Source organism: Vipera berus (assembly GCF_964194415.1).
Source record: "Vipera berus genome assembly, chromosome: 8".
Taxonomy (NCBI): domain Eukaryota; kingdom Metazoa; phylum Chordata; class Lepidosauria; order Squamata; family Viperidae; genus Vipera; species Vipera berus.
The window spans coordinates 25320767-25337414 of NC_138211.1; the positions used below are offsets into that span (position 1 = coordinate 25320767).

The 16648-nt window shown below is 46.0% G+C and overlaps 1 protein-coding gene across 1 annotated transcript in view; it reads right to left on the reverse strand.

Annotated features, from left to right (window-relative positions):
- The window catches only part of TET3 (tet methylcytosine dioxygenase 3), a 91948-nt gene extending 77771 nt beyond the window's left edge, over positions 1 to 14177 (reverse strand). Inside the window, exon 1 of the mRNA XM_081333956.1 lies at positions 14066 to 14177. The gene's annotated coding sequence lies outside the window, so the exon portion shown is untranslated. The remainder of the gene's footprint in view (positions 1 to 14065) is intronic.
- Between the last annotated feature and the right edge of the window lie 2471 nt (positions 14178 to 16648).

Genomic DNA, 16648 nt, shown 5'->3' on the forward strand with positions numbered 1-16648 from the left:
CCATTGCCCCCAATGCTTGTGACCCTCACTGCTGGCTGGTATCTGATGCATCCAGTCCATCATTGCTTCATCCCACAATCATGCTCTTCAGCCCAAAAGGTGATCCACAGGGACTCCTTACCACACTACTGCCCAGAACAGTGCAAAGGCACTCCAGCTGAGGCCTCAGCTCTCTGCCTCTTACAGGTAGCTCCCATCTTGCTGCTGCCGCAATCTGGCATCCAAATCACAACAACAACCACACTCTAGAGCTTGTTCTTCCTCAGCCAATGCCATTCCTTGTTACCCAAACAGCTACACTTTGTTGACATTATTGGCAAGGGACCATCAGTAACAAAGATAAAAAACAAATGCATATTCTCCACATCCAGCAAAATTCTCCTATCCTCCATGATCTGGGGGTTAGCAAGCTAATTAAGAGTGGACAGATTGTGTGACAAGCAGACAAACAGGAGCTCAGAATACTTGGGTTTAGTAGTTGCTCATCCAACTGGAAAGAGTCTTCAGGTTCAGTCTTGACTTGTTACTCTTCAATATTTGTATACATGAATTGAATGAATTGTAGCTCAGAAGACAGAATTAAAATTTTAAGTGTTCTTGGCAACTTGGGGAAATGCAAAAGATGCAGTTTAAGAGAGACAAGGGCAGAGTCTTTCGCTTAGGAAACAGAAACCAAACTTCATGATGCAGGATGTTTGTAACCTAACTTAGTAATAGTACTTGCAAAAAAAATATTGGCTAAGAAGTTAATTAAACACCAGCTATAAGCTAGCAGTATAATGTAGGTATGAAAAAGGCAAATGGAACTTCAGGCTGCAGAGATAAAAATTATAATTTTTGGATATCACTGGAAATGCTCGCTGATGTGGTTCCCATCTTCAAAAAAGAAAAAGAAAAAACAGACCCAGCAAACTACAGACCAATCAGCCTAACAGCCTAACCTGGGAAAATCCTGGAAAAGGTAATCAAAAAACAGATCTGCAAACTAGTAGCCAGCATCGGTCTGTTAAAAAGAGATCATGCCAAACCAATCTTATTTCTTCCTTTGACAAAATGACTAAATTAGTAGACCAGTGAAATGTGTGGACATAGTATACTTAGACTTCAGTAAGGCATTCAATATAGTAGACCACAACCTACTTCTTGGTAAGCTAGAAAAATGTGAGAGAGACAGCATCACCACCAGATGGATTTGTAACTGGCTGACAAACCGCACTCAATGAGTAGTCCTTAATGGTACTATGTCTCCATGGAGGGAAATAAGCAGTGGGGTACCACAAGGCTGTGTCTGAGACCCAGTACTCTTCAATATCTTCATAAATTACACTGGTCTACAAGGAAAAGGCCTCAAAAATGAAAGTAACTAAATTTTACCAGAATTGGGTCACTAATAAAGGAAACTTAAGTTCTGAGTACTAATTGGCTCCAGTTTCCAAAATACAGCTTCAGGTCAAAATTGCATCAAAATAATTCAAAAGTACGAGAGGGATGTGCAATTATGCTCTATAACTTTTCTACAAAATGTGATACTGTATAGCAATGAGAATGGTGCCACATCAATCATTATAAATTTATCTTTTTATTGATACCAATAAACATAACTTTCCATTCATTGATTGGTTTTTCATGTAACATTTTCATGCTTTTTCACTCTGCAAGAGATTCCACTGTTGTAATCTGGAGCCCAGTAGCTCTGCCTTACTCTTAGGCAATTCCAAATCAGTGACCAGGTCATTTATTTCACTCTGTGAAATCAGATGTGGTTCAGGAGGAGCATATGGTGGGCTAAAGTTTGGGTCCGCTGACATAAACAGCTCCAGATCAGCTGCATCTTGCTCATCGTCTTTATCATTATCTGAGTCTAGAGAGTAGGATTCTGGTGGATCTGGAATTGGCAAGTCCTCACCATGGGGAACAGGATGCAGTGCGGATGGTGTGTTTGGATATTCCACGGTCCACTTCTTCTTTCTTAAGATCTCTTTTTACAATTGGAGAACCATGCAAAAATAGCAGTTGCTATTTGTAAAAGGCATGGACTTTTTCTTCTTGTTTTCTTCTTGTTTAGCCAATGATGCAGATAAGTTGCACATGTAATGCAACAATAATGTAATGTAATGCCCAACTCTTGTCCTGATCCCTTATTTTGCATCCAAGATAAAGGTGGTATGCCTTTTTTACCACTGCTATCATACTGCCCTTTTGAGATGCAAATGTAACCTCAACACACCTGTAGCAGAAGATAACTGCATTGTTTACACAGTTTCAAGGCATCTTGGCTTCTGAGGGAAAATATCATGCCACTGTTCCTTGGAAATGACACTTTCACAAGCCATCAGATATAGCTATATGATGCATAGATCTGACCAAGACAAATGTGCCTTGCAATAAAAGAGCAAAAAATTAGTTAGATAATAATCTTTAGTCTCAAAGTGAAGATAAATTTATACACTTCCATGTGGTACCATTTTTGTTGTTCTACCATACTTTGTCGAGACATGACAAGGCGTCTAATAATTATTAGACACCTCTCTCGCTTGTAGGCAAATATACTCACCTGTTTATAAATCTTTATTGTGAAATATCTCGAAAACTTTAGCCAACCAGCACCTTTACCTTCTGTTTTCTAATTCATCTAATCAAAATGTAAGAATTAACACATTTTATCTCAGAAGTCGATAATTTCCAAAATCTGTAGACCAGTGTTACCTAAAAGGGGAACTCATCAAATTTGCAGATGACACTAAGCTGGCAGGACTAACCAACACCCCAGAAGACAAACTCAGGATCCAAAAATATCTTGACAGATTTGAACAATAGGCCTTATCCAACGACATGAAATTTAATGTGGAGAAAAGCAAGATTTTATATCTGGGCAGTAAAAACCAAAAGTTTAAGTACAGATTGAGACCTGCTCAAAAACAGTAACTGTGAGAGGGAGCCTGGGGTTCCACTGGACCAGGGGTAGGCAACCTCGGCTCTTTGATGACTCATGGACTTCAACTCCCAGAATTCCTGAGTCAGCTGACTCAGGAATTCTGGGAGTTGAAGTCCATGAGTCATCAAAGAGCCGAGGTTGCCTACCCCTGCACTGGATGATCACTTGAGTATCAGCCAGCAGTGCGAGGCAGCAACTAAAAAAGCTAATACAATCCTGGGTTATATAAACAGAGGCATAGAATCAAAACCACATGAAGTATTAGTACCACTTTATAAAACCTTTGTTAAGACCACGCCTGGAATACAGCAACCAATTTTGGTCACCACGTTACAAAAAAGATTTTGAGACTTTGGAAAAAGTGCAAAGAAGAGCAACAAAGATGATCAAAGGCCTGGAGACTAAAACATAAGAATGGTTACAGGATTTGGGTTTGGCTAGTCTAGAGAACAGTGAGGACAATTAAGCAGTGGAACAGCTTGCCACCAGAAATTGTGTGCACTTCATCACTGGGGTTTTTAAGAAGAGATTGAACAGCCACTTGTCTGAAACGGTAAATGCTTGAGCAGGGGGTGGACTAGAAGACCTCCAAGGTCCCTTCCAGCTCTAATCTATTCCTATTCTGCTTTGATGTCTCCACCTGCAGGTCTAAAAACAGAGGAGAAATTTGACTTGGAGACAAAGGCAATAAAGATGATCAGGGGACAGGACAGTAATGAAGGGAAATTAAGAAATTGGGTATATCTCATAAAAAAGAATGAGACCCTCATTCTAAGCACAGGACAGAATATTAGAAACGTTTCCTAACAATAATAGTAGATTAACAGTCAAACCAGTGAGCCAGGGAAGTGATGGTCTTCCCTTCATTGAGAGTGCTCAAAGCCAGGCTAAACAACTGCTGAGGATGTTTTAATTTGGATTTCTGTGGGGGGGGGGGAGGGGGAGGGAACCCAAGTGCCGTAAATGGTCCCTTCCAACTCTTGGATCAGAAGACGCTAAGAGAGAGTTCCAACACCACAGAGAGAAGCCAACAAAAATAAAAACTCAGGTCAAGTGCGCATATCTAGGGATGTCTGAATGGGAGGCAGATGAAAACTCAACAGGGAGGTCACAACTGCAAGATCACAGCCTCACTCCTCCCCCCTCCCCTGGGACACCTGCACACAGCAACACGTTCAATTGCTGTTTCCCCTGCTCTGCCCAAGCCCTGCCAAGATGCAACCCGGTTTCTCCTTAAGACAGGAGAGGATACGGCTCCTGAAAAAGCTTTGTCCAAGAGCCATTTGGGGCAAACCATGGTACATCGGAGTGGGGGGGAAAGATCTCACCACCAAAACTCATTGGGATTATCTTTGAAAGATCAACACCAGCATGTAGAAATGTGTTCAGAGAAGTTGCTGGATGCCTTTTGCTCATCTCTTCAGAGGCAGATGGAAGTATATTTCCAAACAGCTTCCAAATGCTTTGAAGGGAAAAAGAAAGAACTTGAGAGAAAAGTGTGTGTAGAATAGGGCCTCCTTGGTGCAATTAACAAGGCAATGTTTTTTCATCTAGTTGATCTGCAAACAACTAGAAGTAAACAAACTTATAAGAGGTAGCCAGCACGGGTTTGTTAAAAACTGATCATGCCAAACCAATCTTATTTCATTCTTTGATAAAGTGACCCAATTAGTAGACCAGCGAAACGCTGTGGACATAGTATACCTAGATTTCAGTAAGGCATCTGACAAAGTTGACCACAATCTACTGCTTGGTAAGCTAGAAAAAGGTGGCATAGACAACATCACCACCAGATGGATTCGTAGCTGGTTAACCAATGGTACTCAATGAGTAGTCCTCGATGGTACTACATCCACATGGAGAGAAGTAACCAATGTGGTACCACGAGGTTCTGCCTCAGGCCCAGTACTCTTCAATATCTTCATCAATGACTTAGATGAGGGAATAGAAGGGGAACTCATCAAATTTGCAGATGACACTAAACTAGCAGGACTAGTGAAAAGCAAAGTACATTTAGGCAGGAAAAACCAAAGGTACAAATACAGATTGGGTGAGTCCTGGCTCAAAAACGGCAACTGTGAGAGGGACCTTGGAGTCCTAGCGGACGATTACTTGACAGTGAGCCAGCAGTGTGCAGCAGCAGCCAAAAAAACTAATACAATCCTGGGTTGCATAAACAGAGGCATAGAATCAAGATCACGCAAAGTATTATTACCGCTTTATGAAACCCTAGTAAGACCACACCTGGAGTACTGCAGCCAATTTTGGTCACCATATCACAAAAAAGATGCTGACAGTTTGGGAAAAATTCAGAGAAGAGCAACTAATATGATTAAAGGCCTGGAGACTAAAACATACGAAGAACGGCTAAGGGACTTGGGTTTGGCCAGTCTAAAGAAAAGAAGAAATACGGGAGACATGATAGCAGTGTTCCAGTACCTGAGGGGCTGCCACAGGGCAGAGGGGGCCAGGTTGTTCACCAAAGCACCAGATGGCAGGACAAGAAACAATGGTTGGAAACTAGTCAAGGAGAGAAGCAACCTGGAACTAAGGAGAAAGTTCCTAACAGTGAAGACAATTAACCAGTGGAAAAGCTTGCCACCAGAAATCGTGGGCGCTCCATTAGTGGAGGTTTTTAAGAAGAGACTAGTCATTCACCTGTCTGAGACGGTATAGGTTCTCCTGGACTAGAAGGTCCCTTCCAGCTCTATTCTAAATTCCATCCCTATTCTATTCTATTCTATTCTATTCTATTCTATTCTATTCTATTCTATTCTATTATTCTATTCTATTCTATTCTATTCTATTCTATTCTATTCTTACTCTACATTCTATTCTATTCTATTCTATTCTATTCTATTCTATTCTATTCTATTCTATTCTATTCTATTCTATTCTATTCTATTCTATTCCATTCCTTATATTCTATTCTATTCTATTCTATTCTATTCTATTCTATTCTATTCTATTCTATTCTATTCTATTCTATTCTATTCTATTCTATTCTATTCTATCCTATTCCTATTCCTATTCCTATTCTAAATATTCATGTTTTTACCTTGCTCCTGTTTGATCTTCCTCCCATGCAGTTTCACACACAGAACTGCCCCCTAACCCAAGTAGGTCTTTTTAAACTTTTTGATGGTGGGTTTTTGTTTTTTTCTTTGTTGGCAACAGGACCTGATGGTTGCGAGGACCTCCCTGCTACCAAGGCAGCTTCTCCTGGTAAATGAAAAGAGCCGTCTGACTTGCTCCAGAAGCTGCCTCTACTACCAGAAGAGCCCTGGAGAGCTGACGGGTTAAGCAGGGCAAAGAAGTGGTGATGCCACGATCTCATGCTCAGCATGTCTGCCACACCTCATGCCAGATTTTCTTTTCTTGAGGACTCCGAGGAATCCTTGAACTAATTCTTACAGCTTGCCACATTTGACCTCATCAAATCAGCAGCAGAAGCCTTGCTAACTGACTCAACTGTCACATGCTAAAAAGCCCTAGGACAGGATGACCAGGCGTGAAGCAAGTAATCCTGTCCTACCCCATGTAGATTACTACCAGCACCTTGAGGTTTACAAACTGGAAAGCAATGCAGTTTTCCCTTTAGTATATGAGTTGTTTGCAGTAGTGGATACATCTGGAATTCTGAAACCTCTTTTGGGAATCCACATGCATACACAAGTGCCTGCTGCTCGCACAAACAGAGGTGCGCACTCGCCTGCCGCTTGTGCGGCCTGGTTCCAAATGGGCCGTAGTCCAGTACTGGGTCACGGCCCAGGGGTTGGGGAGCCCTGCTCTGGACTGTTGATGCTCGCAGAGTATGGCAATCAACTCACACTTGCCCTTCCTGGCCACTACCTGAGCCCAGAGAGAATCCTCAGCGGGAGTCGTACTTTGCTGCTAACAAATACCAAATGCCTCCAGGGTCACTGAGAGTTTGGGAGGCATAAAATGTAATTAATAATCACACACACAATTTTGCAGTTGGACAAGTACCCTGCTTCCCATTAAGATGAAAAGAGAAGTGCACAAGGCCTGTTCATGCTGGATCCTGGGAATGAGTCTGAAAAGTGGGACGGCACAGGCATTGACTGACAGCACAGAGCCTCCTCTGGGATTCAAAGCAGCTGTTCCCACAGCGCTTCCTGACTGCAAGACAGATCTCAGCTGCCATAGAGACCTCTGGCCGGATGCCCCCTGGCTGGGTCCCCTGTGATCAATCCCTTATTAGATCTGCCCTCTTCTCTGGCACGGCCCTAAGGCCGAAAAGGTGCTCTCTCAGGTCAGCCAAGATAATGCTACTCTCCAGCAACATGAAGCTTTCACAATCCTCTTCCTGTCTGGGGTCTCCCAGCTAAGAATAATTCCTCTGGAAAAGGCTGTCTTTGGGCGGGTGGGTGGAAGTGATGAGCTGAGGGACATTCTGGCACTCCCTTCCCTTCCAAAGGCTCCCCCTGCATCTCTCTCTTAATGGACTGGTCCTAACAGTGGATCCCCGGGCCAGAGGTTCCCTTTTCTAAATATTAAATTTCATTACCCAGTACAGTGAGATAACTTTGCTATTGTACAATAGAATATCGCTCATGCTAATAAACTATTACAGAATAACATCGAAAAGGACAAGATGCTTTTTAATAAATCTCAGACTATAAATTATTAGAAGCATATTAATTGGTGCCCACTTGTGCATGTTCAGTACAGCCATGCCAAGCTGTTAGAAAGTCAGCTATGCCAAGCAGGCTTTCCCCCACTGCAGTTCCTCTATTAGGGCACTTTGCCAAGATTGTTGCATCAAACATGGGCTGTAAAGTCTCTAACAGCATTAACAAAAATATAATTCTTTATGCAGCACTGTTTCATTTGCATTCTCAAATGCTGTTAACAAGGTTAAACTTAGGGTATTCCCTATATAATTTTTTTTCCAAAACCCTCAAATGTTTGTACAAGGATATGTATATAAGGTATGTAAATTTGTTCCAGTTTACTTAGGGAAGGGGCTGGGGGCCGTGTGGGAGGGAGGGCCCTTAGGAGCAGAATCCCAAGGGGGAAAAAGGAAGGCTCAGAGTTCTCTAACTGACCTCTGTGGCAGCAGGCATTTTTGCAGAGGATCCCATCAAATCTCTCAAAATTGTAGTTAGAGATCCCAGCATCAGGGAAGAGAAAGACTAGAGAGATCTATTGTCATCACAATTCATCAGATTTAATTTATCTCATTCTCTTTTTCCAGGTACAACATAAAAAACAGCCAGAGAAACTATACAATGTTGAAAAAATACAGTGCCATCCATTGCAGCACAATTAACGAAAATAGTACTCCACTCAGCAAAAAGACACAAGCACCGTCCTTCCTCCCCACATAGCAATTCACATTTTTTGCAAAGTCAGCCTCACCTACGTCCCTCTGTTGCAAACATCCTATTCCAAAACAAGGTAACTTGTTAATAGCCCCTTTCCCTGCAAGATCACAGATCATTGCTGGACCACAAGAACAATCATAATCGGCAAGGGTCTGGACATCCAAAGTTGAAAACTGCAGGCTTTTACAGAGTTTCTCCAAATGAATCGAGAACCACGATGCCTCTTGTAGTAGCCACCACAGAGGCCGCAGGAGGACCAGGAGGTAGGAAAGTGTTGCTGTTTCCCGCTTCCTAGCCTGGGACTATGCTGGAGTCTGCTGAGTCAGAGGAAAAGGCAGGCATGCAGGGCCAGCAGTGTTTGTAAACCTACCAAGCCACGTGCAGGCAGGCGGGTGGGCAGGCGGGCGGGCCGGCGGACAGCAGAAGCTAGTCAAGAGTGCCAGCCCCGCTAGGAGGCCACAGCCCTAGACTGGTGGGAGGAGATGAGGAGTGCTCCTTCCACAGTCCAGTGCTCTAAAATTAGACACAGCCACCTCCAGGATCTTTCTGTAGATGCCGCCAGATTTGTGGCACTGGAAAACTAGCGTCCCAAGCCAACAGCACAAGACTGACCTAAGAAAACCGGCATAGTTGCCGAAAGACAGCTCCATCCCTTCATTTGCATCATTGGCAGGGATACAGTGAGTGAGTTCATTAGAACATCGTGTCTTTTATGCCAAAACAGTAAATTGCAGCTCTTTCATGTAGCACAGCTTTAGATATATTTTTTCTCAAGGAAGGAGATCTCAGCTGGACATCAAAAATTTGCTCAGTAAATGCAACCCATCTCCTCCTCAAAGTACAGGCAAGGCAAAGCGAGTTGCATGGAATGCATCGAGAATCTCAAGCATGTTTGGAAAAAAGGAAGTTCAGAGCTAGGCAATATATACCTTAATATGAGACAGTAAAATTTGCAGCTATATCACTTTAAATTTCAGCCAACAGGTTTTTGTTTTCTTTAATTCTTGAAAAAAGAATTCTTAAGTTTCCTGTCAGGACTAAAACAACAGAATGGGGCAATTTGCTGCCACTGCACCAAGTATGGACCTCCCAGTGGTGGGTGGGTGCCCAGCCACCACCTCCTGCTGCCTGCCCCACCCGCTGCCACTGCCAAACGGCCCAATTACTACGGCCACCAAACTGTCCCAACCCTGAACGGCTCTGGAGTTCAGCACAGCAGAAGGTGTGTGTGTGTGTGTGTGTGTGTGTGTGTGTGTGTGTGTGTGAGAGAGAGAGAGAGAGAGAGAGAGACTCCCGCCACCACTCTGCCCATCTGCCTGGCTCTGCCCCCACTGCTGATCTGCGCTCTGCCCACCCGCTAGATTGCTCACCCGCCCACTCGGCTGGCTCTTCCTCCAGCTGCCACAGCAAGTGGCCCCCATGGCAGGCTGGCTGTGTGGAATTGTCTTACGGGGACTTCACAGCAGTGAGTTGGCAGAGGCGGCAGTGGTGAGCTGGCGGCAGTGAGCCAACGATGCCGTGCCAAGTTGCCCTAGGCCTAGCCCCATAAAACAAGGCTAACAAAAGGGAATAAAAGTTTAACCCGACTTGGATTTGCTGAGAAGAAATTAAGGAAAGAGAGATGCCTTATTTGTATAATTTGTTCTCCATGAAAATCAACACAAACACCTCCCAGAGTTTCTCACTTCCACTACAGAGAGGTTAGGTCTAGAAGTGACTCCCAGACCAGACCAAGGGCCATCTAGGAAGCACGTACACACACCTTCCCTTCACATAGCACACAAATATCTTTGTCCTTCATGAAGAAACCTAACAGGTGGCTCCTCCCATGCATAAAGCATGCCTGTAATGCAGATAGTGTTAAGCTTGACTGCAAAGTTGGATCTCCAGAAGAATTTCTGCCACAGGGCCAAGCCATTAGTCCCAGCAGACCCATCTCCGCATTTACTTCTCTCCCAAAATCATCAGGGCACGCAGTTACTTCTTTCTGTTCCTTTACTTCCATTTTGCCTTGCCTCAGTTACCTGCCTGCAGGTGTTCATAGCAGAAGGTCTGAAGCTGTGTGGGGCAGGCACTTTTTAACATCTGTATCCCAGCTAATGACGGGCCTCCAGGGCAAAGCTTTGGAAAGGCCAGTTCCTCGCTGCGTGGGCAATGTGGATGAGATTATTTTTCTTTAAGGAAGGGTATGTGACAAATTATAGCAGCAAATGTGTTAACCTTTACAAATATTCTGAGATCGCTGATTTCAATGTTTGAATTGTAATGATGTAGGATGAGCAATATTACCAACAGCACAACAGTTTTATCAAAAAATAACTTGGCTCCTTTTTTACTCAAAATTTGCAAATATTCATTTTTAACTGCACTATGACTCAGTGACACAGACCCTCAATATCCAACTCTGCTGAGAGACTAGTTCTCAATGGCAACCTTGCAGTTGACTTGCTCTTCCTGTATTCTGTCTCCTGGCAACTGTACATAACAACTGAAATTAATCTGTCGGTTATACAGCTTCTGTGTTAGACATTTGCAACAAAAAAGAAACATGTATAAACCTGTAAGGCTGAACAAGGTATGTTTCGGGACTCTAATGCCACAGGACATCGAGTGAGAGCTGGGCAAAGAATGGGACACAACCTTCCAATCAAGCAAATTTAAAATCTAGGTATTTAACTGCAATCTTTAATTAACATCTTTTCAGGTCTCCTGCTGCCAAGAATGAAAGGAACTGCATTAAATTACAAGTCTTACAATTAAAAGTCAGAAAACTGATGCCTCAACAGGAGGTCCAAGCACAGGGGCCAAGTATGCCCTCTCCACAGGGGCTTATATTGCAGTAAGCGACATGAAGCATTTTGGACTTCTGAAGAACATTACCACTGTTCTACTACAGTATTTGTATCTTAAATGTATACTATGCAGGTATCCTCCAGTTACAACCACAATTGAGTCCAAAATTTATGTTGCTAAGTGAAACATTTGTTAAGTGAGTTTGGCTCATTTTATGACTGTTTTAGCCTCATTTGTTAAATTGGTAACATGGTTGTTAAGTGAATCTGGATTCTTCATTGACTTTGCTTGTCAGAAGATCACAAAAGCTGATCACATAACCCTAAGATACTGCAATCGTCGTAAATATGAACCAGTTGGCAAACATCTGAATTTTGATCATATGACCATGGGGATGCTGCAATGGTCATAAGTATGAAAAACTGTTATAAGTCACTTTTTCCAGTGTTGTTGTAATCTTAAACAATCACTAAATGAACTGTTGTAAGTCAAGGACTACCCGTAGTCCATTTTTTATTCAGGACCTTAAAGTAGCACATAGAATACTAGCTCCATTTTTCCCCATAGCAACAACCCTGTGAGAGATGTTGGGGCTCAGAATAACTTCCCCAAAGATCCCCAGTGTCGCAGGAACTAGAAGCTGAATCTTCCCATTCTTCCAATTCCAACTTGTTCACAATTGCACCCAGTGCTTTTTTTGTAAAAAAAAAAAAAAGGTGCCGGAACTCACACGTCATACAACCCGCCTTGCCTACCCTACAAGGTTCCATCCAAAAAAGGTGCCGGAACTCCGTTCTGAGCGTTCTATGACAAAAAAAAGCCCTGGTTGCACCACACCATTTCTTAATTCTTTATGTTTCAACTAATTCTGAAGAGGCATGGTCAAACATCTTGGCATGGAAGCTTAAGGCAAACAAATAAAAAACAAACAAGACTAACATATACTGTATATTAAACAAAAGTATTCTCCCTTGTTCAGCAATTTTATAAGGCTAAAAATCAGAGGCTGAGTCCCAGCATCACACATGGGTGAATCTCCAGACATATCAAGCAGAAAGCTTGGTGTGGGGGAAGAGGCTGGAAAACTGGAGAGGCTCTTGGCTTTCGTTCAAACAGAAGCTGGACAGCCATGTGGCTTATGCTGGGTTCTGTTCTGAGCAGGGGACAGAGTTCCCTTGCAGCTCTAGGATTCCATGATTCTTTTATTTTCAAAATATATCTTGGTTTCCCTTCCAAAGAATAGCATCTTTCTTAAATAAAGTGAAAACACAGAAGAACAATTAATTAAAAATTAATAAAGGGATATTGAAACTGTGGACAAATTGTTTTATTACGAAAAATGTACTGTAAAAGTTACAATATGGTGAACCAGTAACAGAGGTCTTCATCGTCATTCACTTGGGGTCATGTTAACAATGGGTTCAAAAGAGATCCCGAAAGTGAATTTTCTACAGCAAAAAAAAAAATGACTGGGGGGAGGGTAGAGGAGAATTGCATGCTTTCAAATCAAGGAATAATTCTGCTTAATGTGGGTCCTAGTTATTTTAATATTAATTCCTAGCTTTGCTAACCTGTCTACCAGCACATTCTAAGTAGAGTGTGAGACTAAGCGAACACTCGGTTTTATAATTTTAAAACAATGGGAGGGAAACAACTTTGGCTTTGAAGCCCAAATAGCCTCAGAGTAGTCACAGTGTATCCCACGAGGCAATACACTCCTGTTCACGCTCGCTCGCTCGGTTGCAAATTCAGAACCGCCCCCTCCCCTGCCCTTTGCATCTCAGCCTCCCTCCTTCCGTGGCAGAGTGCTGATATCATGGGATCTGGATGTTCCCTCCACCCCACGAAGTAACATGGCTGCCAACGCTTAAAGAAACATCCAGCAGTTCTGCGCACAGTCACTTGACGGTCACAATTTGACGGGCAGCTGCTGCATCCCTGCTTGTTTGCACCAGCTCTAGTCCTTAGCAGGATCTGTTCTTCTTGCCGATAGTGAAATTCTCTGGCCGGAGTTGAGTCCCCTCCCCCGCAGAGCTTCCTCAAGAACCTCCAACCACCCTAAGCTGCAACGCTGAGTTAAGAGTTTCATCATCGCTAACCGCCTACTCCTCCTAGGGATTTTCCCATGGAGCTGCTCCCAGATCCGAGATACAAATCGGTCCCCTACGCCTGGGTGGCGAGCTAATCGCTACCGAGGTCATCTCGGCGCAGAAAGAAAGTCACATTTGGCCGTGAAGAAATACATGACCAAACTACGTGAAGCATCTCCTTCTGGGCATCTCCCGAAATGAAGAAACTCCAGTGTGCTTTTTGCACCGTCGCTAGACCGAGACGGGAGTTCAGCTGCACCGCAGGAAAGTTAGGGCAGCTGCTGAGTGACATCAGGCTGATGTCATCGCTGCTGCCTTAAGGAAGAGTCTGACTCCTCCGCTAATTTCACCAGCAATACAGGGTACGGAGGGGGGGGGGTGGCAAAGGACTGAACAGACTACCATCGGTCCGTCATAAGCCTGGAGGAAAGATCATTGTAGACATTTTTCAGGTTTAGAAAAGCTCAGAAAGAAAACTTACACAGAGACATAAACACCCCCCCCCCCCAAATAGACAGGCTTCACCACAATTTCTTAAGCAGTGTTTTGTCTTTATATGGAGTCGGGCATGCTCCCGTCGTCCCACCCCCACCCCTTTTATCCAGGCTTTTGTCTCGGAAGAGAGCGGGGAAAGCCGCGGCTCCTCCGCCGCTCTTGGCACTTGTGCCGGTGCGCCAATTGCCTTTTGTCCAGCTGCAAAGAGGAAGGTCGCTAAAAGTATGGGAACTGACTTTGGAAAAGCGGAGGACGCCGCAGCGAGGAGGGTTCGCGCCTCGAAAAGGGCCCGCGGTGCCCGATTTAAAGCTCCCCCTCCGTTCAGCCGAACCTCCCTGGAAGCAGAAGGCGAGACGGGAGAGGAGAAGCCCGCCTCGCAGGGCAGAGAAGGCAGCGCTTACCTGGCGAGCGCGAGTCCTCTTCGGCCCCTGCCGCGCTGCCAGCCGCCCGGGGGCCTCCCGCCGCCGCCGCCGCCGCCGCCGCCGCAGCCTCTGCCCGCGCTCCGCCGCCGCCGCCCCGGCACTCCTCAGCGCCGGCCCGCCGCCGCCGCCGCCGCCGCTACCGCGCAGCCATCTTGCCTCCTTCCCCTGGAAGCGGCGCTGCGGACGCCCTGGTGCGAGCGGGGGCTTTTCTCCTGCCAGACGCCCGAGTCATTCTCGGCCGGCCAAGCTCCCCGCCCGCGTCCCCCTCCCCGAGCAGCCAGCAGGGTGGACGTGACATGCATGCCCAGCCCGACGCCTTCGCCCGCCCGCCCGACGGAGGGGAGGGGAGGGGAGGGGAGGGGAGGGGAAGCGACGCCAGCCCAGCCCAGCCCAGCCCCGGGCCAGCCAAGGCGGAGCAGCAGGGCAGGCCTCCGCAGCCGCCCTCCCGTCCCCTCCTCGCGCGAGGCTCAGCTGCCGGAGGGAGGCCCTGGGTCGCCGCCGCCGCCCGCGCCTCTCCTGGCCCGCTCCGCCAGAGGCTCCCCCGGCAGAGAGGAGAGCCTCGCCGCGGCTCCGTCCGCCAAGGGGGCTGCGATGCCGGGAGAAGAGAAAGCCACGCGGGCCGGGGGCTGGCGCTTCACACACACCCCGGGCAGTCCACCCAGGCGGCTCGGGGGTTTTACTGTCTTCAGCAGGGTCAGAAGTCATGCGATGTTCGCCGTGTGAAAGCATTAGTTACTGGTTCTTTTCACTGGTGGTTGTGGTTGTTTGAACGCATGCCTCAGTCCGTCATCCATTAATACTCCGGGTTCAAATATACCTAACGGAGATCAACTCCATCTCTTCCTTCAAGGCACGTTCCCAGGTGAGTGTCGGTGATTATTAATCGTATGAAAACATAAATGGAACCAATAGGCGCAAAGTCACTCTGACCTGCTGCAGCTGACCACAGAGAATGCTGCAGGCTTTGTAGGACACGCAAAAGTGAACAGAAAGACAATCATTTTGTTTTAATGTGTGAATCCAGTCACTAAGAACTTGTCAGCGATGGCTTTTGGCTTAGTTTGATGGATGAACGTAGCCAACTGGGATTTGTTGCACAAACAATGATTAATAACCCATCATGGCCCAGTGCCATCTGTGAATCGGCTCTTAGCCCTACAGACCACGCTTTGCAGGCAGGAGCTGCAGAACTCATTTGGTTTGTCCAAAAGCACAAAGTGTGTCCCAAAGGCAGCCAGAGGGATTTCAGTAGCAGGACAGATGGTTCTGAACTAGGAAGTCGCTGCAGGACAGCATATTTCTCATTCCCAGATTAGATCCCTCAGTCAGGTGGGAGAAAGGGATGGCTGTGTGCCTGCCCGTAACTGACCTTTTTCTATTCTATGGAGATTTACTCCACAGCAGACTTACTTCCCAGACTGATACCGACTGCCCAGACCAATCTTGGCCATTTTGGGGGTCAGCAGATGCCTTATGAACTGTTGGCAGAGCTTATCTGTACATGAATTGGATTGAACACAACCCAGAAGAAATTGTTGCCACAACCTCTAGTGTACGGATGGGAAACTGGTGATGTTCATGCCCTCCTCCTCCCCAAGGGCTGCGTGAATGGAGTGGCACCTGGTGAGTAGACTTTTCACTCGTATCTGTGTGCACACACAGGTACGGAGTCACTAGCAAGAAGAGGAGTGTCTCTAATGCCACATTTCCAGCATTAAGATACTTGAAGGGAAAGTTGTAACTCCTCCTCGTCTCTGTTGGAACCATGACATTAAACCAAGTCTCTTAAAACTTAAATTTTCTTTCAGGGTGCTGGGCTCCAACCACCTACCTGTCCTTTGGGAGAACGGTAAAGACTCGGGCGAAGATTTGAGGATGGAGGAAAAGAGTGGAGCCGTTGCTGGTCGCAATGGAACCCTGGCTGTCAGAGCTCTAGCAACCGCTCCAGCCACCGAGTAGACGTCGCTGGCAGGGGCTCGGACAAAGTCCCGGTTGATCCAGCCTGAGAAGCTGGTTCTGCATTGGGGAATTATAATCCTAGCGGACTTCTGTCAAGCCAAAGCTGCCCCTTAGTGCAGGAGCACTCCTGTTGCCGCTGAAGAGGAACTCCCAGGAGTTTTCATCTGCAGCATGCCAGAAGGGAAAGGGATCAATCGGAGGGGATGACTCCGGAGAATGGAGGCTCCAGTCCGCAATGCACAGCCCCTCACTCGAGCAAATGAAGGAGACGTTTGGCAGACTGTAGGTAAAAGAGACAGTTCCCGTCACCCAGGATGTGCGCGCCATGGGGAAGGGAATGCTAAGGGCTACCCATCTTTCTTTTTCCCCCCCTCGCCGGATGGTGGTTCGGCCATGTCCCCAGGACCAACAAGCAGCTCAGCAGCAAAAGTACGCGGCCCTGCCACGATTTGAGCCGCCTCTCATCAAGCCCCCCTTTGATGGGGACCCTGAGAAGCTATCCTTCCTGAATCAAGTGTGGGCTCATCTAGATCGCTACGCTTATGCCTACCTGGATGATGCTCAGATGGTGAATGCCATGGCAGCCAATTAGAAGGGGGAAGC